Here is a 21,835-nt window from a genome sequence, read left to right as displayed (position 1 = left end):
AGCAAGAATTTAGGGTGTATTCTCATGATAATTTTACCCTTATGCATTGCTCTTGCACAGTGAGTGCCTTCCGCTCACCTACTCTACTTCATGTGATCACCAATACCAAAACAGTATTTAATGTAAAGTGTGGCCTTGCAGAGCACAGAATAGTGGAAGGCCTATGTACGTCCTTGATGATCTGTACGGTTTCCTCAGATACATTTGAATGGAGACATGTTTCTTGGGAGCAAAGCCATCAGTACCCCTAGGTTTGGGGACAACACCCGTGGCTTGGTTGTGCTGCAACTTTTGAGTGTCCTTGTGCAAGGGAATTTGTATGTATTGTTGCTTCAACAGTTGTACCAAAAATGAGAACCACAGCTGGTAAGGACACTTGGGCGCTATTAATACCAATGTAATGTTGGGAGATCTTAATTTCTCCAGAAATGTTGCAATCAGTGGTACCAGAGGAAAATAGTACCCAGTTTAAAGGGCATTCACCAGAGATTAAGGTGGATATGAAGACCCAGCAATTTTTGATTTCTTAAGCTGCAAAACAATCTATTTGTGGCAGTGCCTAGTTTTTAATAGCAGGAGTGCAAGTGCACACAGCTATTGTAAGAAATCCATGTCTGAAGCTTTTACCTGTCAGCACACCTAATACCAAGGCGGCAATGTCTTAAATTGCCTCGTACATCCACAATCAGACACTCCGACCCTTTCTCACTTATGCGGTTTCAAGGTTGCTCTTACTGTAACAATGTTTCAGTTTTTCTCTTCCTACTTCTTTTCGTATATGTTTTTCCCTCTCTTGCTTGTGGTCACTGTCTGATGTGGCAAAATGTGTACCTATCCACAAAAGAAGAGTGCTGGTGGGTCCAAAGGCTCAAATTAAATATCCTTTTGCGGCATTCCCCACTGACAGAAGAATGTCTGCTATGGAATATGCTACTTACCAGTATGCATCTGTTCTTGGCACGTAGGGCTGCTGACATTCAGATCTGTGCATAGATCGCCGCCTAGTGTTGGGTCCGGAGGATTGCACTTTGTTGTCTTGGAAGAGTCTTCGAAGTATCACGAGATAGGTGATTCCACCCCTGGACTACAGTGCGCATGGGCATCTTCTCCATCCTCAGATTGTTTTTCGCTATTGTGGCAGAGATGGAGATAGGAAAGTAAGAGATGGCCATGCCAAAGATAATGCTGCAGCTGCAACAGGCACCGGGGAGGAGGGCGGGCAATATGAATGTCAGCAGCCCTACATGCCAAGAACAGATGCCTACTGGTAAGTAGCATATTCCGTTCAAGGCACGTGGGCTGCTGAATTCATATCTGTGCATAGACTGTTTAGCAGTATCTCCTAGCGGTGGTTACCTGTGCCAGCTGCAGCAGTTTTAAAGAGTTTTAAGGACAGCCTGGCCTACAGCAGCTTGCTGTTTTGCTTGCACGTCTACACAGTAGTGTTTTGTGAAAGTGTGTATGGTGGTCCATGTGGCCGCCTTACAAATGTCTTCAAGAGGAATATTCCCTAGGAAAGCCATGGATGCCCCCATTTTCCTTGTAGAGTGTGCTCTTGGGGGGACGGTTAAAGTGTGTTTTGCCTTTTGATAGCATATTTGAATGCATTTAACTATCCATCTGGCTATTCCTGACTTTGATATTGGATTCCCCTTGTGTTGTGGTGCAAAAGCAACAAATAATTGCTTTGTCTTTCTAAATGATTTAGTTCTGTCCACATAATAAAGCAGAGCTCTTTTTACATCTAGTGTGTGTAGGGCTCTCTCAGCTACTGACAGAATTTTGAAAGAATACTGGCAGTTCTATTGATTGATTAATATGGAAATTGGATACAACTTTTGGCATGAACTTGGGGTTTGTTCTAAGAACCACCCTGTTGGCATGTACTTGCATGAAAGGTTCTTGAATTCTTAGTGCTTGTAATTCGGGTACTCGTGTGAGTGAGGTAATGGCAATCAAGAATGCTACCTTCCACGTTAAGAATTGCAGTTCGCAGGAGTGTAGAGGTTCGAAGGGAGGTCCCATAAGTCTGGTAAGTACTATATTTAGATTGCAGACTGGGGAAGGGGGGTGTCTGGGAGGGATCACTCGTTGAAGACCCTCCATAAAGGCTTTGATTGCTGGTACTCTAAACAGTGAAAGGTGTTGCCTGTTTTGAAGGTATGCTGCTATAGCAGCGAGGTGTAGTCGTATCGAAGAGTATGCTAAGTTGCATCTTTGTAGATGCAGCAGGTAACATGTTTTGTATGGAAGCGTCTAATGGGTTGATTTGGTTATTGTTGCAGTAAATAACAAATCTCTTCCATTTAGCTGCCTAGCACGCTCGTGTAGTTGGCCGTCTTGCCTCCCTAATGATGTTCATGCAGTCTGGAGGAAAGTTAAGGTATCCAAACTCTTAGACTTCAGGAGCCAGATCGCTAGGTTCATCTGATTGGGATCTGGGTGTCTGATTTCTCCATGGTTCTGAGTTAGAAGATGAGGTGCGATGCACAGTCTTTGATGAGGAACTACTGAAAGCTCCAGGAACGTTGTGTACCATGGTTGTCTCGCCCATGTGGGAGCAACTAGGATTAGTGTGAGTGACTGTTGCTGCAGTTTGCGTGCCACCAGCGGAATCAGCGGTGCTGGGGGAAAAGCGTACACAAATTTGCCTGACCAGTTCATCCACATCGCATTGCCCTGTGACAACGGATGTCGGAACCTGGCGGCAAAGTACTGGCATTTCGAGTTTTCTTTTGTGGCAAACAGGTCTATCTCTGGATGACCCCACAGTTTGAAGAATGGCTGGAGAACTTGGGGGTGAATCTCCCATTCGTGTAGTTGTTGGCTGTGCCTGCTGAGCAGGTATGCTATCTGATTGTCTTTCCCTGGAAGGTGTTCTGCTAGGAGAAAAATGTTTTGGGGAATTGCCCACTTCCATATGCTTTGTGCCAGGTGGGACGGCTGTGGAGTGTGTTCCTCCCTGTTTTTGTATATAGTACATTGCGGTCATGTTGTCCGTCCGGATCAACACAGTCATGCTGTACAAGTATTTTTGGAATGCTTTCAGGGCTAGGAATATCGCTAGTTGGTTGATATGCAGTTTCTTTTGTTTGGTTGTCCAGAGCCCTTGTACGGTGTATTGAAGAAGATGGGCTCCCCAGCCTGTCAGTGATGCGTCCGCTGTTAGTACTAGTTGTGGAACGGGCTCTTGGAACAGTCGCCCCATGGAAAGGTTTTGTGGGTCCCACCACTGCAGAGAGTTGTGAGCGAGACAGTCTACCAACACTAGGTCTTTTAGTTGTCCTCGAGCCTGGTTCCATTGCCGTGCTAAGCATTCTTGTAATGGACGCATTTGAAGTCTGGCATGGGGGACAATGAATATGCAGGAGGCCATCATGCCTATGAGCTGCATGAAGACCGAGCTGGCAGAGAGTGTTGTGGCATTATTTGCGAATGAGCATCTGCATGCTGGCTATCCTTGCTGAGTTTGGGTATGCCTTTGCAACGGAGGTATCTATGGTGGCTCCCAGATATTGTTGTGTGTGGGATGGTTGCAGATGCGATTTTAGGTAGTTTATCGAAAGCCCTAGGCTGTGTAGCAGCTGAAGTGTTTGAGACGTGTATGTTGCACAGTGTTGGTACGATTTCGCTTGTATTAGTCAATCGTCCAGATCCGGGAACACATGGATGTGTTGCCTTCTGAGATGTGCTGCTACTGTCGCTAAGCATTTTGTAACACTCTTGGAGCCGTGGTTACCCCGAAGGGCAGAACCTTGAATTGGTAGTGTTGACCTTGTATTGTGAACCTTAGATATTTTCTGTGAGCTGGATGGATGGGTATGTGAAAATATGCATCTTTGAGGTCCAGTGTTGCTAGGAAGTCTCCTTGTTGTAGCAACAGGAGCACTTGCTGTAGTGTGATCATATGGAAGTGCTCCGACAGTATGTATTGATTTAGGGGTCTGAGGTCCAATATTGGTCTGAGGGAACCGTCCTTCATGGGAATAAGGAAGTATAGGGAGTATACTCCTGTACCTTGTTGTTGGAAAGGGACTGGCTCTATGGCCCCCTTTTCCAGCATGCATTTCACCTCTTGTTGGAGCAGGGTGATGTGTTCTTTGGACATAGGACGGTGTCTGGGTGGTATGCTTGGTGGTGTAGAAGTGAGTTCCAGGCAATAACCATACTGGATAATTTCTCTCACCCACCTGTCTGAGGTAATTGCATGCCAGACAAGTAGGAACTGTTGGAGTCTGCCTCCGACCAGTGTTAGGTGGTTTGGAGGTATAGTGATGAAGTCACTGTTTTGTGGCAGTGGATGCTCTGGTGTTATTACCTCCAAGCCCTCTTCCCTTATTATTGTTGCCCCTATAACCTCCTCTGTTTTAGTTCTTGGTGAAGGAACCTTGTGTGTTGCCTTTGTATGAAGATGACGTTTGCGAGGTATTGCCTCGTGTGGTTGCCCTGTATGAGGAGCGTCGAAAGGAGCCTCTATGTTGCTGAAACTGTAATGCCACCATTGACTTTGCGGTTTCTGTGTCCTTCATTTTATCTCAAATGGTGTCGACAGCAGGGCCAAATAGAAAGTCCTGATTGACTGGCTGGTTAAGAATGGTGGACTGCACCTCGTTCTTAAAGCCGGAAATACGCAGCCATGCATGGCGGCGTAGTAAAACTCTGGTGTTAATAGACCTGGCTGCGGTGTCGGATGCGTCAAGCGCACATTTGATGGAGGCGTTTGTAATTCATTTTCCCCCCTGTATGAGGTCATCAGCTTGTGCTTTAAAAGGCTCAGGTAGGTGTTGCATTAAGCTTTCGAGCTGGTCATAGTGTGCCCTGTCGTAACAAGCCAGTAGAGCTTGTGTGTTCGCAATCCTCCATGAATTGGAGGCCTGTGCTGCTACCCTTTTACCTGAGGCCTCTAGTATCTTTGATTCCTTATCGGGGGGAGGTGCTTCCCCCGTTCTGTGAGTTGGCCCTTTTACGTGCATTAGCCACTACCAGTGAGTCTAATGGTAACTGCCCTCTGATGTAGGTAGGGTCTGTAGGGGCTGCTCTATACTTCTTCTCAATCCTGGGATTTATTACTCGTGCTCTGGCTGTATCTTTAAATATGTCAGGTGCGTGTTTCAACACTCCCTTTAACATAGGAAGTGTTCTGACACTCTTTTCTGAAGTAGGGAAGGTGTAAAATAAGAAGTCTTCTTCAAAAGGGTCATTATGAATGTCTACATTGTGGTACTGCGCTGCCCTGTCTATTAGTTGGTTGAAGACAATGGTGTCATCAGTACGTGACGGCTTAGTTGGGTAAGAGGATACATCAGGGATGGGATGGGTGTTGTAAGGGTCTGTTGGCTCCTCCCATGGTTCATCTTGTGGGTGAGGATCTTGTGGAAAATCATACTGAGGCTGTGGATCTTCCCCTGTGTTCCCCTCATTGTCCCTGTGGTGAGAAGGAGGAGTGTAAGGAGCAAAAGGTGTAGTAGGCATAATAGGATAGAAAGGGATGAAGGGTTTAGAGGGAGAAGTCCCAAAGTCCTTCTTTAGTGGAATAGGGGAATGAGAGTCAGTGTCCAGTGGCCTCTTCTTCCCGTGCAGGATTGTGACTTTACCAGTCTCAGGATTAATATATATTTTTGCTTGGTCGTCTGATGGATCTGGATGGAAGAGGTCTTCCTCTACAGTCTTTGGTTTTGTGTTTGACCTTTTTGGGTCGATAGCACCTTCTGCTTCGACGACTTTTGGTGTCTTATTGCTTTTCTTCGCTCAGGCCCTTTTTTCGGGTCGACAAGTGATTTCGGGTCGACTGGATCTTTCGGTTCGACACGTTTGTGCTCGACAGGCTTTTTTGGTTGACTGTCCTTTGCCGAGTCGATGGTCTTGGGATCGAGTCGATGGTCTTGGGATCGAGTCGATGGTCTTGGGATCGAGTCGATGGTCTTGGGATCGAGTCGATGGTCTTGGGATCGAGTCGATGGTCTTGGGATCGAGTCGATGGTCTTGGGATCGAGTCGATGGTCTTGGGATCGAGTCGATGGTCTTGGGATCGAGTCGATGGCCTTGGGATCGAGTCGATGGCCTTGGGATCGAGTCGATGGCCTTGGGATCGAGTCGATGGCCTTGGGATCGAGTCGATGGCCTTGGGATCGAGTCGATGGCCTTGGGATCGAGTCGATGGCCTTGGGATCGAGTCGATGGCCTTGGGATCGAGTCGATGGCCTTGGGATCGAGTCGATGGCCTTGGGATCGAGTCGATGGCCTTGGGATCGAGTCGATGGCCTTGGGATCGAGTCGATGGCCTTGGGATCGAGTCGATGGCCTTGGGATCGAGTCGATGGCCTTGGGATCGAGTCGATGGCCTTGGGATCGAGTCGATGGCCTTGGGATCGAGTCGATGGCCTTGGGATCGAGTCGATGGCCTTGGGATCGAGTCGATGGCCTTGGGATCGAGTCGATGGCCTTGGGATCGAGTCGATGGCCTTGGGATCGAGTCGATGGCCTTGGGATCGAGTCGATGGCCTTGGGATCGAGTCGATGGCCTTGGGATCGAGTCGATGGCCTTGGGATCGAGTCGATGGCCTTGGGATCGAGTCGATGGCCTTGGGATCGAGTCGATGGCCTTGGGATCGAGTCGATGGCCTTGGGATCGAGTCGATGGCCTTGGGATCGAGTCGATGGCCTTGGGATCGAGTCGATGGCCTTGGGATCGAGTCGATGGCCTTGGGATCGAGTCGATGGCCTTGGGATCGAGTCGATGGCCTTGGGATCGAGTCGATGGCCTTGGGATCGAGTCGATGGCCTTGGGATCGAGTCGATGGCCTTGGGATCGAGTCGATGGCCTTGGGATCGAGTCGATGGTCTTGGGATCGAGTCGATGGTCTTGGGATCGAGTCGATGGTCTTGGGATCGAGTCGATGGTCTTGGGATCGAGTCGATGGTCTTGGGTTCGAGTCGATGGTCTTGGGATCGAGTCGATGGTCTTGGGATCGAGTCGATGGTCTTGGGATCGAGTCGATGGTCTTGGGATCGAGTCGATGGTCTTGGGATCGACTGGTGTTTTCGGAGCACTTATTTTTGGGTTGATAGCCTTCTCCGGCCGGGTTACGGGCTTCGGTATGGCACCCTTTTTCGGTTTTCGACGGAGGCGGTTTCTTCAATTCGACCGGCTTCGACGGTTCAGCACGTTTGAGGCCGTGCGGCGAGTCGAGTCGTTGTTGCTTCGCAGGAACACCTTTGTGCTGTGACGCGGCCGGGTGTTTCGATCCGACTTTATGCCTTGGGTTGAACGCCTTAACCAACATGGACTCCAACATCGGATCGACGGATCGCTGGGTCTCGAGTCCCTTGGAAGAGCCGCCATCTTTGGAGCCGGAAGTCGACGGGAGCGTGACGCGCTTCACAGCAGACACAGGCGTAGTCGATCCGATCTTCGGCTCGACGCCCCCTTTCGACCCCGAGGTGTCGAGCGCACGCTTTGACTTGGAAGGGTCCGAAGTCTTGGAGCCGACTGGTGTTTGAACCTGTTTCAGTTTCGTTTTTGCTTCCTTCGGTTTCTCTTTCGATATCTCCACCGAGTGGGGCCTATCGACCAATGGCTCTTTAGAAATGTTCTTAGTCAGGCCCGGAAGCGGGACTAGAGAACGGGTCATCTCATACGCTGATGACACCCAGCTCTTGTTCACCTGCAGGAAGGGAGAGGTCTTCAACGGCGGCAGAATCAAGGACTGTCTAAGTGCAGTCTTTGCGTGGTTTCAGCGGCACAGCCTGAAATGCAACTCAGACAAGTCTGAGCTGCTCTTTTTCGGCTGTGCCCCAGACCCGGACTGGAAGACATGGTGGCCCCAGGACATGTTCCCCCCAGAGACACCTTCCGCTCAAGTAAAAAATCTCGGAGTGGTGTTTGATGACGACCTCTCTTTTCGCCCTCACATCCTGGGATTAGCAGGGAAATGTTTCAGCATCCTCAAGATGCTTAGGAAATTTCTTCCCCTGCTTTCACTGCAGTACCGTAGGAATGTAGTTCAGGCGTTGGTGGGATCACGCCTCGACTATGCAAATGCGCTCTTTGCGGGCCTACCTAAATATCTGTTATCTAGGCTGCAGATGGTACAGAATTCGGCGGCCAGAGCCATCTATGGCCTGCCCAGGAGAGCCAGTGCCTCAGCGCTCTTAGCCAGGCTGCACTGGCTGCCTATCGCTGGGAGAATTAGATTTAAACTCCTCACTTTGGCGTTTAAAGCTCTCCATGCGATCGGCCCTCACTATCTGAGGAAGCGTACTGCTTTCTATGTGCCACGGAGGTCTTTGCGGTCGGCGGAACTGGCCAAAATGGAGGTGCCTGTGGTCAAACGTGTCCGGATGGGAGGTCGCTCCTTCCAACACGTGACAGCTTGCCTGTGGAACGAACTCCCACTTTCCCTTCGGAAAGCTAGCAGCCTCTTGGCTTTCAGGAAGGAGCTGAAGACTCTGCTCTTCACCAAGTAACCCGCGATAACTGTAGTGTGTCTGCCTTGGTTTTTTTCTGTTTCTAGGGGCCTCTTTGCTAAAGCGCCGGGACACCTCTTGGGGTAGCCGTGCGCTCTAAAAGTTTGGCTTACATTAACATTAACATGTTGAAGATCTCGGCTAAGGCCTTCCGGCGATGCCTCGACTTGAGCCGTGGAAGAGTCTTTATTGCCCCCGCAACTGCGGTTGGGCTTAGGTCTCCACCCGAGTCGTCGTCGACTGCTCCGGTAGGTTGTAAGTCGTCCCCTACCTCGACGATGTCTTCATCATGGACGTAGAGTTCTTCCTCGTCTTTGGTGGAGTCGGGCTCCGAAGCGGGATCCGAGTGCTCCGGATCCTCCGCATGAACAGTGTCTTCGTCGTCGCCACCGAAGATGTTCTCTGGGTCTGGTGCCGAGTCCCGCGCCGACTGTCGTGCGGCGTGCCGAAGACGGAGAGTTTTCTTGGATCGAAATTTCTAACAGGCCATGCAGCTGGCCTCGTCGTGGTCCGGTGAGAGACATTTGTTGCACACCGGGTGTACGTCGATGTGGGGATATTTCGAGTTGCAGACGGGGCAGCGCTTGAACGGGCTCCGTTCCATCGTCGAAGGGCCTGTGTCGTCGAAAGGTCTTCTGACGTAGAGTTCAAAGAACTAGAAGGTAAAAGGCACCGAACGAAAGACAATACAGACGCCCCTAAGGCCTTTTGGCCTCGAAAAAGCAACTTTTAGAAGTTTCCGAACTTGAGTCAAGAAGTACATCCGAACCCAATGGCGGAAAAAAACTATCTGAGCATGGAGGGGATGCCCATGCGCACTGTAGTTCAGGGGAGGAGCCACCTATCTCGTGATACTTCGAAGACTCTTCCAGGACAACAATGTGCAATCATCCGGACCCAACACTAGGCGGCGATCTTTGCATAGATATAAATTCAGCAGCCCACATGCCTCGAACATGGTGTTAATGGGCTATGATTCAGGGAATATTGGAAATACGTGGTATATGTCTGCCTTCTTGTTTATAGCTATGTCTCAGATCCGGCTGTGTATAACTTCGCAATAGCGGTCTCCTGACGCACCGACATTTATGAACTGGAGAGCTAGACTGCTTGCTATTCATAAGCTTGAATTCTCAGTATTTTCTTTAAAGGGCAAGCGGAGGAGGAAGCTGACGTCTAAGATCTGGGCACCGATTGAAGGGTGGATAAAATGATAGGATATCTATTAGGTGTTCATTGGTTTATGGTTAATCTTCTGCACCCACCTTAATTTTGAGTATTTTGTAGGTTTTGTATAATATTTATTTTTGCGGGTTATTTTTTTTGTCTCCCACTTTTCCTTTGCAGAAATCTTTTGCATATTTTGTCAAATTAAATCGGATTTATAATTTGATGTATTATTGTATTGAATGTCATGACTGCATTGTTTGGATCAAATTTAAAAAAAATGAAATTACTTCACACCTTTGATTTTGATGACTGTCACAGTTTCTTTTAAATAGACATTATTGTAAACTCAGGGCATTGGTGCTTTAATAAATAGTGACTTATAACAGGCACAGTGTTGCATTTCTGTAGGGGGAAAAAAGCACAGTGAAGGGGATTACAATGATATTGGAAGAACAACCCGGGTACTGGGTGGGTCTGAAGGTAACAACGTGAAAGATGAAACAGAAGTTAAACGAATCCAAGCACCACAAGCAGGTAGAATGTGACCCGTGAACCTCTAGAGAATCGCCCACCGCAATCACCCAGTTAGTAAAAAGTTACACAAATGTTGAAAGCGTACTTACTTTTAAAAGAACAATTCAGAAGGATTTATTCAGACTGGTTAAAGGGGTGTTGAAAAATAGTCTGACGAGGTTGAAAGGAGAAAGGCTGGCCTGCCTATAGATATGTAAAATGGCACCCATGTCTCAATGTACAACCTAGAAAGTCTAAGGTGGAAATGGACCACTGTAATTCGCAATTAAATTATAGCTCCACTCAGGGCAAAAACGAACTTCCTTTTCAGTTTGTTTTCTTCAGGATTCTACCTGCGCATCTCTTCTATCTCTCAATTTCATTTCATTTGGGACGTATTTAAGGACTCGGCCAGAGGTTTTATAATTGACTTTGTTTCCCAGAAAAAGAAGAAAACTAACTCAATGTCTCTTCTTAAACAAATAAAAATGTTGGAACATCAATATTTTTCCGGAAATTGCCCTGACACACTATCCAAACTTATTACAGCAAAAATGCAGTCTTGGGACTCTGCCTGTAATAACCTCCTTAAATTCAATGCAAAAATGTATGGCAGACGGAATAAAGCCGGCAGATCTCTAGCCAATTATCTTAAAATTAAAAAGCAAAAGACTAAAATTGACGCTATTATGGATTCTTCTGGAGTTTTACATATCTCAGATGGCAAGATTATGGACTGCTTTACTGATTACACCTCTCTGTACACCCCAGAATCTAACCCCTCTACTGATCTTATTGATTCCTTTTTTCAACAAATTCCTAAGTCTCCTGAGAATCAGATTTAACTTCCTTCTTTGAAATCCCCCGTCTCCGAACATGAAATCATCAAAGCTATCTCCCTTTTGCTTTAAGATAAGACACCAGGCCCAGATCGCTTTTCCGTTCGATTCTTCCTTCAATTTAAATCACTTGATTCCTCATCTTCTCTCTTTAATTAATCACTTCCTTATCACAGGTGCAGCTCATGGTACTTTTACTCAGGCTATGCTTTGCCTGATACCTAAAAAAGATAAAGATCCGTTCCTTTGTGAAAATTATAGGCCCATCTCTCTGATGAACAGACTAAAATATTTGCTAAATTAATCGCCATACGTATTAATAAAGTTATCCCTGATCTTGTTAATATATACCAATCCGGATTTGTCAAAGGTAGTTACATTACAGATAACTCGCGTGCTTTTCTGAATATCATTCATTTGGCTTTTAAATTAGATTCTCCTTAAGCTGTCGTAACATTAGATGCTGAAAAAGTGTTTGACAGGGTTAACTGGGAGTTCTCTTTTGGTGCCCTTAAATGGCATGGTTTTGGCCCTCCTATCCTCCAATACATTCAACTTCTTTACTCCGCTCCGACCACTTCTATTTGGGTAAATGGGCGTCAGTCCTGTTATTTTCCTCTTCTCCCCATCTTTTTATCCTTGCATTGGAACCCTTTTTAGAAACAATCAGACGCTCTCCTCACTATACCGGTTTTCAATTCAAGTCACTTGATATTAAGTTTACTGCATATGCAGACTATATTCTTTTATATATCTCTAACTCATCCACTTCCTTGCCAGCTTTTTTTTACCCTTTTACAGGAATACTCCAGAGTCTCTGGCTATAAACTAAATGTAGATAAGTCAGGCATCCTCCCTCTCAACAAATTCTGTCTTCCTTCTATGTTTTCTAATACTAGTTTTGAATGGACTTCTAAACATATTAAATGTCTCGGTATCCTTTATGCCATCATCATCAAGGAAACTATCAAGATTAATCTTGCAGATATCCTTAAGAAAATGTCCTCTCGGATTGATGGCTGGTCTACGTTATTTCTTTCATGGTGGGGTAGATTAGCTACCATCAAAATGATGCTTCTTCCCATTATACATTTTTACTCATCCATGCTTCCTATTTCTCTTCCCAATTCCTTTTTTCGTGTTGTCAATAGTTCTCTCTCCAAATTTCTCTGGAACAATCGCAAACCCAGGATCTCATTGGCTTGCCTTCAGTCGTTCTAAGGAACTGGGAGGAGTTAATTTTCCTAATATTCGACGTTACCATTCTGCTTTCACCTTAAAGCAAATCTGGACTTCTTTATCTGAGACCTCAGACCCACCTCTAACAGCATGGAGCTCGTTGGAGCAAGCTCAGCATTCTCCTTTTTCTTTTATCTCTGCGGTAAATTTGTCCCAACCTCCTAAACTGCTCTCGTCTCCTATTTTTACTCTAAAGCATTAACTACCTCGGTTTTGCCCTCACTTACCTTCTGCTGACCCTTTTTTACGCACCCCAATTTGGTATCACAAATCCATTAGGATTAACAAACGTACTTTATTTTGGAAAGAATGGATTGACAAGGGTATTATTACATCTTAACACAATGAAAGATGGATCTTTTATGGATTTCATAGATCGCCAAACCTCCTACAATGTTTTCTCTTATGCCCTTCACTATCCTCTACTCAAGGAATCTCACTCGTCTTTCTCTTCAGGTTTCTTCCACGATTACTCCTGATCAAACTCTCCCTTCCCCCATTGATTTCTCTACTCAATTCAAAGCTTCTTCTATATATAAAATATTATCCCACTCCTCGAAAATTACGACCAAATCCAAATTAGAGCTTATATGGGAAAAGGATCTAGCCCTAGTAATCCCTTTATGTACATGGGATTCCCTGTGGACCAAAATTCACACCTCCTCACTTTCTGCTAGCACCACGCATAACTTATATTATTTTTACAACAGACTTTTTCTCACCCCTTGTGACATGTAAAAATGTAAGTTAAAAGATTACCCGAAATGTTGGTCTTGTCCTGACATTAATAGTGATTTCCTTCATATCTTTTTCCTTTGCCCTCTAGTCAAAGTTTTTTGGTCTCAAGTTTGGTTAAAATTGAATGATATTTTATCGACTAATGTTACTTATGAGATTTCACAAGTTTTTTTGGGAAGTTCTCCTGTTTGGGATGTTCATAGTATTGTGGATAAATGTATGGATTTATTTTTTGCTATCACCCTTCAAAATATTACTACCAACTGGAAAGACACTTCGAACATGTTATTCCAAGCTTGGTGGAATTTACTATGCCATCATTATAGACTTGATCGTGCTTTCGCCAACTCTACTGCTTTGTTGATCAAAAAAGATTTGTTATGGTTGCCTTTAACCTCTTTTCTTTCCAGGTCAAACAATTAAGCTTGTACATGCATTCTTTATTGTATTTCATTTCTGTATTTATTTGCGGTTACATATCTTGTTACTCTTCTTGTATTAGACCCTTTAAGTCTCCTCTCTCTTCTCCCCCCTTTTCCCTCTACCCTCTCTTCTCCCCTCCTCCTCCTTATAACCTTAAAAATGCATTTGACGGTGTATAGCTTTCTCAACTGAGGTGTGATTCATTTTTTACCTTACTGTTAAACGTATTCTAGTATTTTCACCCCATCATGTAATTTGTATTGATGTTTTACAATGTTTAGTACCTCCAAGTTTTCTAAACTTAAAAAAAAAGGATTCTATCTGCGTCACAAATCAAAGGTACTAAGAGCAATCCCGCCTTATAGGCGGAGGTGACGGAAGTAGGCGCCGCATGTCTTATTTTTCTTCAGTCTGGTAATGAGACTGTCATTGGCGTTCCTCTGCTTAGCTGACCCATTAATGGAGGACAATTGAGAAACCCACAAAAAAGTCTTGCAGTACTTTGAGCGCAGTGAAAGTGATCGAGGGCTGAGCGGGAGCAAGAGTCTCTTTCTGCCTCACTGGATGCACACGGAAAGGATGGTGGAGGGAAACTGACATACTGAACTACCCAACATGTTTACGACAAATGTTCATGCATCAGGAAGACCATAATCCACAAAGATTTGACCTTTTGCGCCATTCAGTGACCAGTCATTTGCATTTCTTTTTTTTCTCTATAACTACGACAAAACAGACATTTTCAGGAAGGCTTCAAATGAAGAAAATACTTTACCTCTCTGTAGTACTTAAGGGCACTGGATTGGACCACGAAGATTCTACGTGGATGCACAAAAGAAGTGGACTGACTGAGACCCGTCTGAGACGCTGGAGCCCCCCTCCCTCTGCCCTTCACTATCACTCCAGCTTCGTAAAGCTGAAGCCTGGCTCCGGGGAGTCTGCTCCAGAAAAATGTTTCAACACCCACAGCCGCATCATTATCAATGAAACAATCCCATTGGCGAGCACAAGAAGGAAACTGGTGGTCGGGAGAGAACTCGAAACTGCCAGAAAAAACATAGTGCCTGCTGACTAATGAAGCCCACTGTGTAACGCCGCAAGTAAAAGAGCCAGTCGGGATGGGCCGTCCTAAAAGGAGACAGGGCGGTAACCAGGAGCGACTAAGAAGCCTCATTTGCAATAGTGAGCCAGTGTTTAGCAAGGAGGATGACGCCAGCAAATCAGATGGGCGGGGCATCAAGACCCCTTCTCAAAGCGTACTGATGACAATAAGCCTCGCAGAGCGACGAGCGCATGCGCGCTCCAGCACTAGGTCTGCGAGACCTAAAAACAGGGGGCGGGGGGGCAATCAGTCAAAATAGACTAGGGGTAGCTCTTTGCAGATCTGTGCTGACTGGCTCAGAAAGACCAGCACAGACGAAGCATGCTGGGGTGGCGCATATACAAGCACAGCGCACATCACTTCCGGCAAGGGCAACGCCACTTTGAGCTCACAAAGATACCTATTGGAGCCCAAGGGTACTGCTCAACTAAAGTTTCCAGATCGAGTCAGACACCAGGGGCAAATTCTAAGATAAGGGATCTGCAGCTAGAAGTTCGTATCAGATCTTGGGACCAATTCTCTCCCACATTACAAGTATCGCACTGGCTACGCACCTCTGCCTACAACAAAAGCTACAAACTTGCCAAAAAAGGAAGAATTTCAGCTCATGTCCGTGCACTAGTAGTTATTCAAGCAATCTCCATTCAAGCTTCTGAACTTTAAAGCACCAACACGAATAAGAAAACATTCAGACCATCTTGCATTCTGGAAAATAATCTAAACAAACCTCCAGCACTTACAGAACCATGTTGACAGCACACAGTGAATGGGTGTATACTGATCTTTCATTACCTGGTTTATAGTTCCTCTGACTTAACTGCCACAGGATAATGTACTTTGTTTCAATGATCCCCAGATTTTTATGCCTGGGTAAGATACCCTTATAACAAATGACAATGCAAAATATGCCTGGCCACTTATCAGACAAGGTAGCCATGCACATACTCAGGCTGCACCTGAGACAAGGCATCCAAACCTGCAATTTCTACCCCTTACCAAACTAAAGAAAGCAAACCAGTTCCAGCAGTTTGCTCAACTCATCACACCGAAGATCAGAACCAGTGAGGGTATACAATGAAGAAAAAGTGTTTAGTTCTACAACCAGCACATTCATAGCACAAAAATTATACATGCAGCATCAATTTACAATAACCAGTTTAGAGCACCATTTCGAACTGCCCCTACCCTAGCATCCAACCCCTCACTCTTTCGACAGCTCACACAACAAGGAGTAGTTTCTGTTCTGTAACTCCAGTTCTGTAGTAGGGGTATCTCTGTTATAGTCATAATCTAGTGAATAGTCCCGCCCATGTGCGTGGACCCCGGCAATCAAAAATAATCTCTTAAGTTGTCAAAAAATTGCAGAACTGCAAAGACACTTAAGAGAAAATTTAAAGACAAATAATGCAGCCTATATCCACAGGCTACACTGTCCAGTACTTCAACTAGAAATTCCACCAAAAATCCACAAACAGCAAAGCCTGTCCAGATTTCCCTTGCTTTTACTGCAAAAACCCCTCAGAAATGATAGAGAGGAAGGCCTGGACAGACAAGCCCCATAGGCTGCCATTATGTGGCTTAAACAGGATACTGTGCCTTTAAGGAAACCTTCTAGAACCTTCTCCCAGTATCCCAGAATGCATAGCAGGTCCCACTGACTTCAGTTCTTTTTGAAGGCGTAAAAACGCCAGACCTGTAGCATTAATTACATGAACAATTCTCCACCGGGGAGGAGGGCGGGCGCTTATGACTATAACAGAGATACCCCTACTACAGAACTGGAGTTACAGAACAGAAACTACTCCTTCTGTAGTAGGGGATCTCTGTGTATAGTCATAATCTAGTGAATAGAATGGCAAGCCCATCCCCACACCAAAGCGGCGGTGGAGAAAAAACATGATGCCACTACTGTGCGAACAAATTCCGCAGCGAAGCCTGCCCAACCTGAGCGTCTGCCCTGGCATCAGAGTCCAGGCAGTAATGCTTAGCAAAGGTATGAACCGACTTCCAAGTGGCGGCCTTGCAGATTTCTGCAATCGGCACATTACGGAGCAAGGCTGTCGTGGCAGCTTTGCCCCTGGTGGAATGAGCCTTAGGCTTACCTCCTAAGGTCTTATTAGCTTTTTGGTAACACAATTGAATGCAGGACACAATCCACCTAGAAATGGACTGCTTAGAGGTAGCAAGACCCGTCCTGACTGATCCATAATTGACAAACAATTGGTCTGACCTACGAATATCTTTGGTCTTATCCAGATAAAATTTCAACACCCTCCTAACATCCAGGGAATGCAAAGAACGTTCCGCCGGAGAGGAAGGATTCTGAAAAAACGTAGGTAAAGTTATGGTCTGGTTGACATGAAAATCAGAAATAACCTTGGGAAGAAATTTAGGGTGAGTACGCATCACAACCTTAGCAGCATGAAATACAGTATAAGGTTCAGTACAACACAACGCCTGAATTTCACTCACCCTGCGGGCCGATGTAATGGCCACGAGGAACGCCGCCTTCCAGGACAGGTGCTGCAACGAAGCCTTGTGAATGGGTTCAAAAGGCTCCTTCATCAATCTGGACAGCACCACATTCAATTCCCATGAAGGCGAGGGAAGCCTGACAGGAGGGAACACCTTCTTCAATCCTTCCAGAAAGTCTTTGATCACAGGGATCTGGAAAAAAGAAGTCTGTGAAGGGCATTTCCTGTAGGCAGTCAATGCAGCAAGATGAACCCTAATGGAATGAACATTAAGGCCAGACTGCGCCAAATGTAAAAGGTAAGGAAGGATGACATCTTCCTTGCAGGTCGTAGGGTCATGGTTCCTAGACTGGCACCAGATACAAAACCTCTTCCACTTGTAAGCATATGAAGTCCTAGTGGAAGGTCTCTTAGACTCCTTCAGTATGTCCATGCAATCCGCGGGCAGATTCAGATGTCCATACTGCACTCTCTCAGGAGCCATGCCGCCAAACTCAAAGACGAGAGGCTGGGGTGCAACATCCGCCCCCCGAACTTCGTGAGAAGGTCCGGCCTGCACGGCAACCGAATGTGAGGAAGGAGAGAACGGTGAAGCAGGTCCGTGAACCACCACTGCCTGGGCCACTCCGGGGCAATGAGAATCATCCGAGCCCTGGACCGGGCCAGCTTGATGAGTACCGCAGGAATCAGGGGAATGGGAGGAAAAGCGTACAGAAAGCTGTTCGACCAGCTGATCCATAGCGCATTCCCCAGCGACCCCGGCTGGTAGTACCTGGAGGCGAAGTCTCGGCATTTGCTGTTTTCGGCGGTGGCGAACAGATCTACGTCTGGAGTTCCCCACCTTGCGAAGACTTCTCCCAGCACTTCGTCGTTTATGACCCATTCGTGGTTTTCCTGAATGAGTCTGCTGAGTTCGTCCGCCTGAACATTCTGCACACCTGGCAGATGGGTAGCCGTGACCGTCAGTCCTCTGGCCAGGAGCCAGTGCCAGATCGCCTGCGCCTCCTGTGACAGAGTGCGGGATCTCGAGCCCCCCTGCTTGTTGAGGTAGTACATCGTGGTAGTGTTGTCCGTTTGCACAAGCAGGGAGCTGGTCTGGAAGGACGGAAGAAAGGCCTTCAGCGCCAAGTGAACAGCTCTGAGTTCCAGGAAGTTGATGTGATACGTGGCCTCCACTGGTGACCACGTTCCCTGAATCTGTAGAGTCCCGGAGTGCGCTCCCCATCCCAGGAGAGAAGCATCCGTCACGACAGTCTGCGTGGTAATGTCCTTGTGAAAAGGAACCCCTCTGAGGAGATTCTCCGCTGAACACCACCACTTCAGAGACTCAAGAGCATGCAGAGACAGTCGTATCCTGTCGTCCCAGGATCCTGTCCTCTGATCCCACTGGTCCTCCAAGCACTCCTGCAGCGGTCTCATGTGCAGTCGTGCGTGCGGCGTCAGGAAGATACAAGAGGCCATCGAACCCAGTAGAGAAGACACCGTCCTCACTGTTGTAGATGGAGTCGACATAAGAGCCTGAGCCTTCCGAAGGAGAGATAATCGTCGCTCTTCCGAAGGAGACACGCTTGCTGACAGCGTATCGATGGAGGCTCCCAAGTACTGTATGCATTGGACCGGAGTCGGGACCGACTTGGCCATGTTGATGTGCAACCCCAGCTTGTCCAAGAGAACGCACGTCTTCTGGAAGTGTGCTCGCGCTTCCGAGAAGGAGGATGCCTTGATCAACCAATCGTCCAGGTACGGGTAGACAAACACCTTGTTCTTCCGCAGGTGCGCCGCCACCACCGCCATGCACTTCGAGAATGTTCTCGGCGCAGACTTCAGTCCGAATGGGAGTACTGTGTACTGATAATGATTGGTGCCGACTTGGAACCGCAGGAACTTCCTGTGTTTGCGCGCAATGGGCACATGGAAGTATGCATCCTGTAGGTCTATGGCACAGAGCCAGTCCCCTTGTTGCAACTGAGGATAAATCTGATGCAACGACAGCATGCGAAACTTTTCCCTGCGAATCCACTTGTTTGCCTGTCGCAAGTCCAGAATGGGCCTGAACTCGTTCTTGTCCTTCTTGCGAACCAGGAAGAACCGGGAGTACAGGCCTCGTCCCCTCTGGGACAGAGGCACGTCTTCTATCGCCCTTTTCCTTAACAGGGTATCGGCCTCCACCTGGAGCTCGAGCAGCTGAAACCGCGAGCTGACCGGAGGAATCGATGGAGGCGGGCTGGTGAACCGAAGACTGTATCCATTGCAAACAATATTCAGCACCCACTTGTCCTGAGTAATTTTTCTCCACTCTGCCGGAAAAAATTGGATGCTTCCCCCTACCGGAGTGGGTAACGGATCCGGGGGAAGTAAGTTCCTAGGGCCTAGACCCAGCCTGGCCCTTGGGCGTTGGAGCCGACTGCTGGCCTCCCCTGCCCCTCTGGCGTTTCTGGAACGGCTTACGGAACTGTTGTTGCTGTTGCGAATGTCCCGAAGCCTGGCCACGTCCACGGCCTTGTCCGCCGGACCGCCGTTGGAATGAGCGGTACGGCTTCTTCGTCTCCTTAGGCTTCTCGAGGCCCACCGCCGTGAGCGTCTCGGCCTCCGCCTTCATGCGGGCCATCTCGTCGTCCGCATGCTGTCCAAAAAGAGACTTGCCGGAGAACGGCAGGTTGGCCACCCTCTGCTGTGCGTCCGGTTTCAGGGACGTAAGACGGAGCCAGGCGTGGCGCCTCTGGTTGACCCCATGGCAAAAACCATGAGCAGCCAACAGGGAAGAGTCCGCTGCCGCACTGATGATCTGGTTGGCCACCAGCATCCCTTCACTCAGCACTTCCTGAAAATCCTCACGCTGTTCACGAGGCAAGTGCTCCGCAAACCGCTCCAGGGAGTCCCAGAGGGAGCGGGCGTACCGACCCAGCAGAGCCGTGGCACTCGCAGCCTTCATGGAGGTGGCGGCAGTTCCACAGACCTTTCTCCCTGCCGAATCCATCCACCTGGACTCCTTATCCGGGGGAACCGTGGATGACGGAGCGGAGGCATGTTGTTTGCGTGCCGCCGTCACAATGACGGAGTCCGGAGGTGGTTCCGCCCTCAGAAAAGCCGGGTCCGAGTCCGGGGCCCGGTACTTCCTCAGCAATCTAGATGGTGCCGCCTTTGTCACCGCTGGGGTGAGGAAAAGGTCCATAGCTGGTTCCTCCAGGCCCGGTACCAGAGGAAGGAGAGGGCGAGACGAGTGTTTTTGGTGCAACGTCTCAAAGATTACGGACGTCTTCGGCGTGGGCACTGTCAGGGGAATGCCCAGCTTCGCAGCGCCCCTCAAGAGGACATCCTGGAACGCCACCAGGTCATCAATCGGGGACACCCTCGTATCCGGTGATCCCGACAGGGTAGGAGAACGATCCCTGGAGCCAGAGGATCCCGTGCGGGAGCGAGACTCGCGCCTCCTATGGCGGCGTCTAGACCGCGAGGACGATCTGTGCCGCGACCTGTCCCGTCTCCCAGAGCGAGAGCGAGACCTGCCAGTCCGTGGCCTCCCCACCGGTTTCCGTGGTGGAGTCTTCCTCGGAGCCTCCTTGGGCGCAGGTTTCGGGGTCCCCTTAGGAGGTACAGGCAAAAACGGCAGCGAAGTGGACCTCGGAGGAGGAACCTCCGGCTGCGGTGCCGGCCCACGCGGAGGAACCGGTGGAGGCGGGTCGTCCGCTGGAAGTGGAGGCAGCGTCGGCGGGTCCTCTCGAGGCAGAGGAGGAGGAGGAGGAGTGACCGCCTTCGGACCAGGTGTATGCGTCGACCGAGGCCGAGAAGGAGTGTACACCGCAGAGTACACCGTGCCCTGTGATCCTTTAGGCGAAGAGGGCTGAGAGCCCGCCCCTTCAGCCGGAGACCGCTTCCTCTTGCGTCCCCCGCTGGAAGCAGTGTGACTCCTGGGACTAGAATCCCTCTTGCGACGCTTCGGAGAGCCTGACCGACTCCTAGACGTCGACCTCCGTCCGCTCGACGTCGAGCGTCGCTTTTCCGGCGTCAAAGGGCGTTTCCTTGACTCCGGCGTCGAACGCCGCCTCCGCGACGTCGACCTCTCCTTCCTCGGCGTCGAACGCCGATCCCTCGACGTCAAGCGCCGATCCCTCGACGTCGACCTCTTTCTTCTCGACGTCGACCTCTTCCTTCTCGACGTCGACCTCTCTCTCCTCGACGTCGCACGTCTCCTCGACGCCGAACGGTCCTTCCTCGACGATGAGCGTCGCCGACGTCGTCTGGATGTTCTCGACGTCGAGGATCCCCTCGACGTCGACCGGCGGCGTCGCCTCGACGGCGAGCGCCGATGTCTACGACGTCGGTAAGAAGCCCTCGACGTCGACGCCGAAGACGACGTCGACGGCGGCTTCGTCCGCGGTGGCTTCGACGTCGAGTCGTCCCGATGTCTCGTCCCGGAGCCCCGGGGAGAAGGGGAGCACACCGCCGTCATCCCTCTCGACGTCGAGGCTATCGACGTCGACGGAGACCGGGATCGCTTGCTGGGCTTCCTGCCTCTGGGGAGCCCCCCAGAGGCCTCAGCAGAGGCAGAGGGAACCTTCCCTGACTGCCCAGACCCACCTGCAGCCTGCAGGCGCCTCTCCTCAAGGCCAGACAGCCTGATCTTCGCCCTTTCCTTCAGAGTGCGAGTTGTAAACTGCTGGCAGATGACACACTCCTCAGGGACATGATCTTCAGGGAGGCAGACGATGCAGACATCATGGGGATCACCTCTGGCCTTCTTCCTCTCACATGCTGGACACTTCACAAAGAGTCCAGGCATTTTAGAGCCCTAAAACACCTGAAGCAGCACACAGAAGAGAAGAGAAAGCCAAGAAAGTAAACTGCAACACTTTTAGCATACAAAAAGTGCC

At 48.7% G+C, this 21,835-nt stretch overlaps 1 protein-coding gene across 1 annotated transcript in view; it reads right to left on the bottom strand.

The window, feature by feature from the left end:
- The window catches only part of SMARCA5 (SNF2 related chromatin remodeling ATPase 5), a 472,009-nt gene that overhangs the window by 121,217 nt on the left and 328,957 nt on the right, over nt 1–21,835 (bottom strand).

This window comes from Lissotriton helveticus, chromosome 2_1 (assembly GCF_964261635.1).
Source record: "Lissotriton helveticus chromosome 2_1, aLisHel1.1, whole genome shotgun sequence".
Classification (NCBI taxonomy): domain Eukaryota; kingdom Metazoa; phylum Chordata; class Amphibia; order Caudata; family Salamandridae; genus Lissotriton; species Lissotriton helveticus.
Note: the sequence above shows the minus strand (reverse complement) of the source record. Positions and strands in the feature narration are given on the sequence as shown.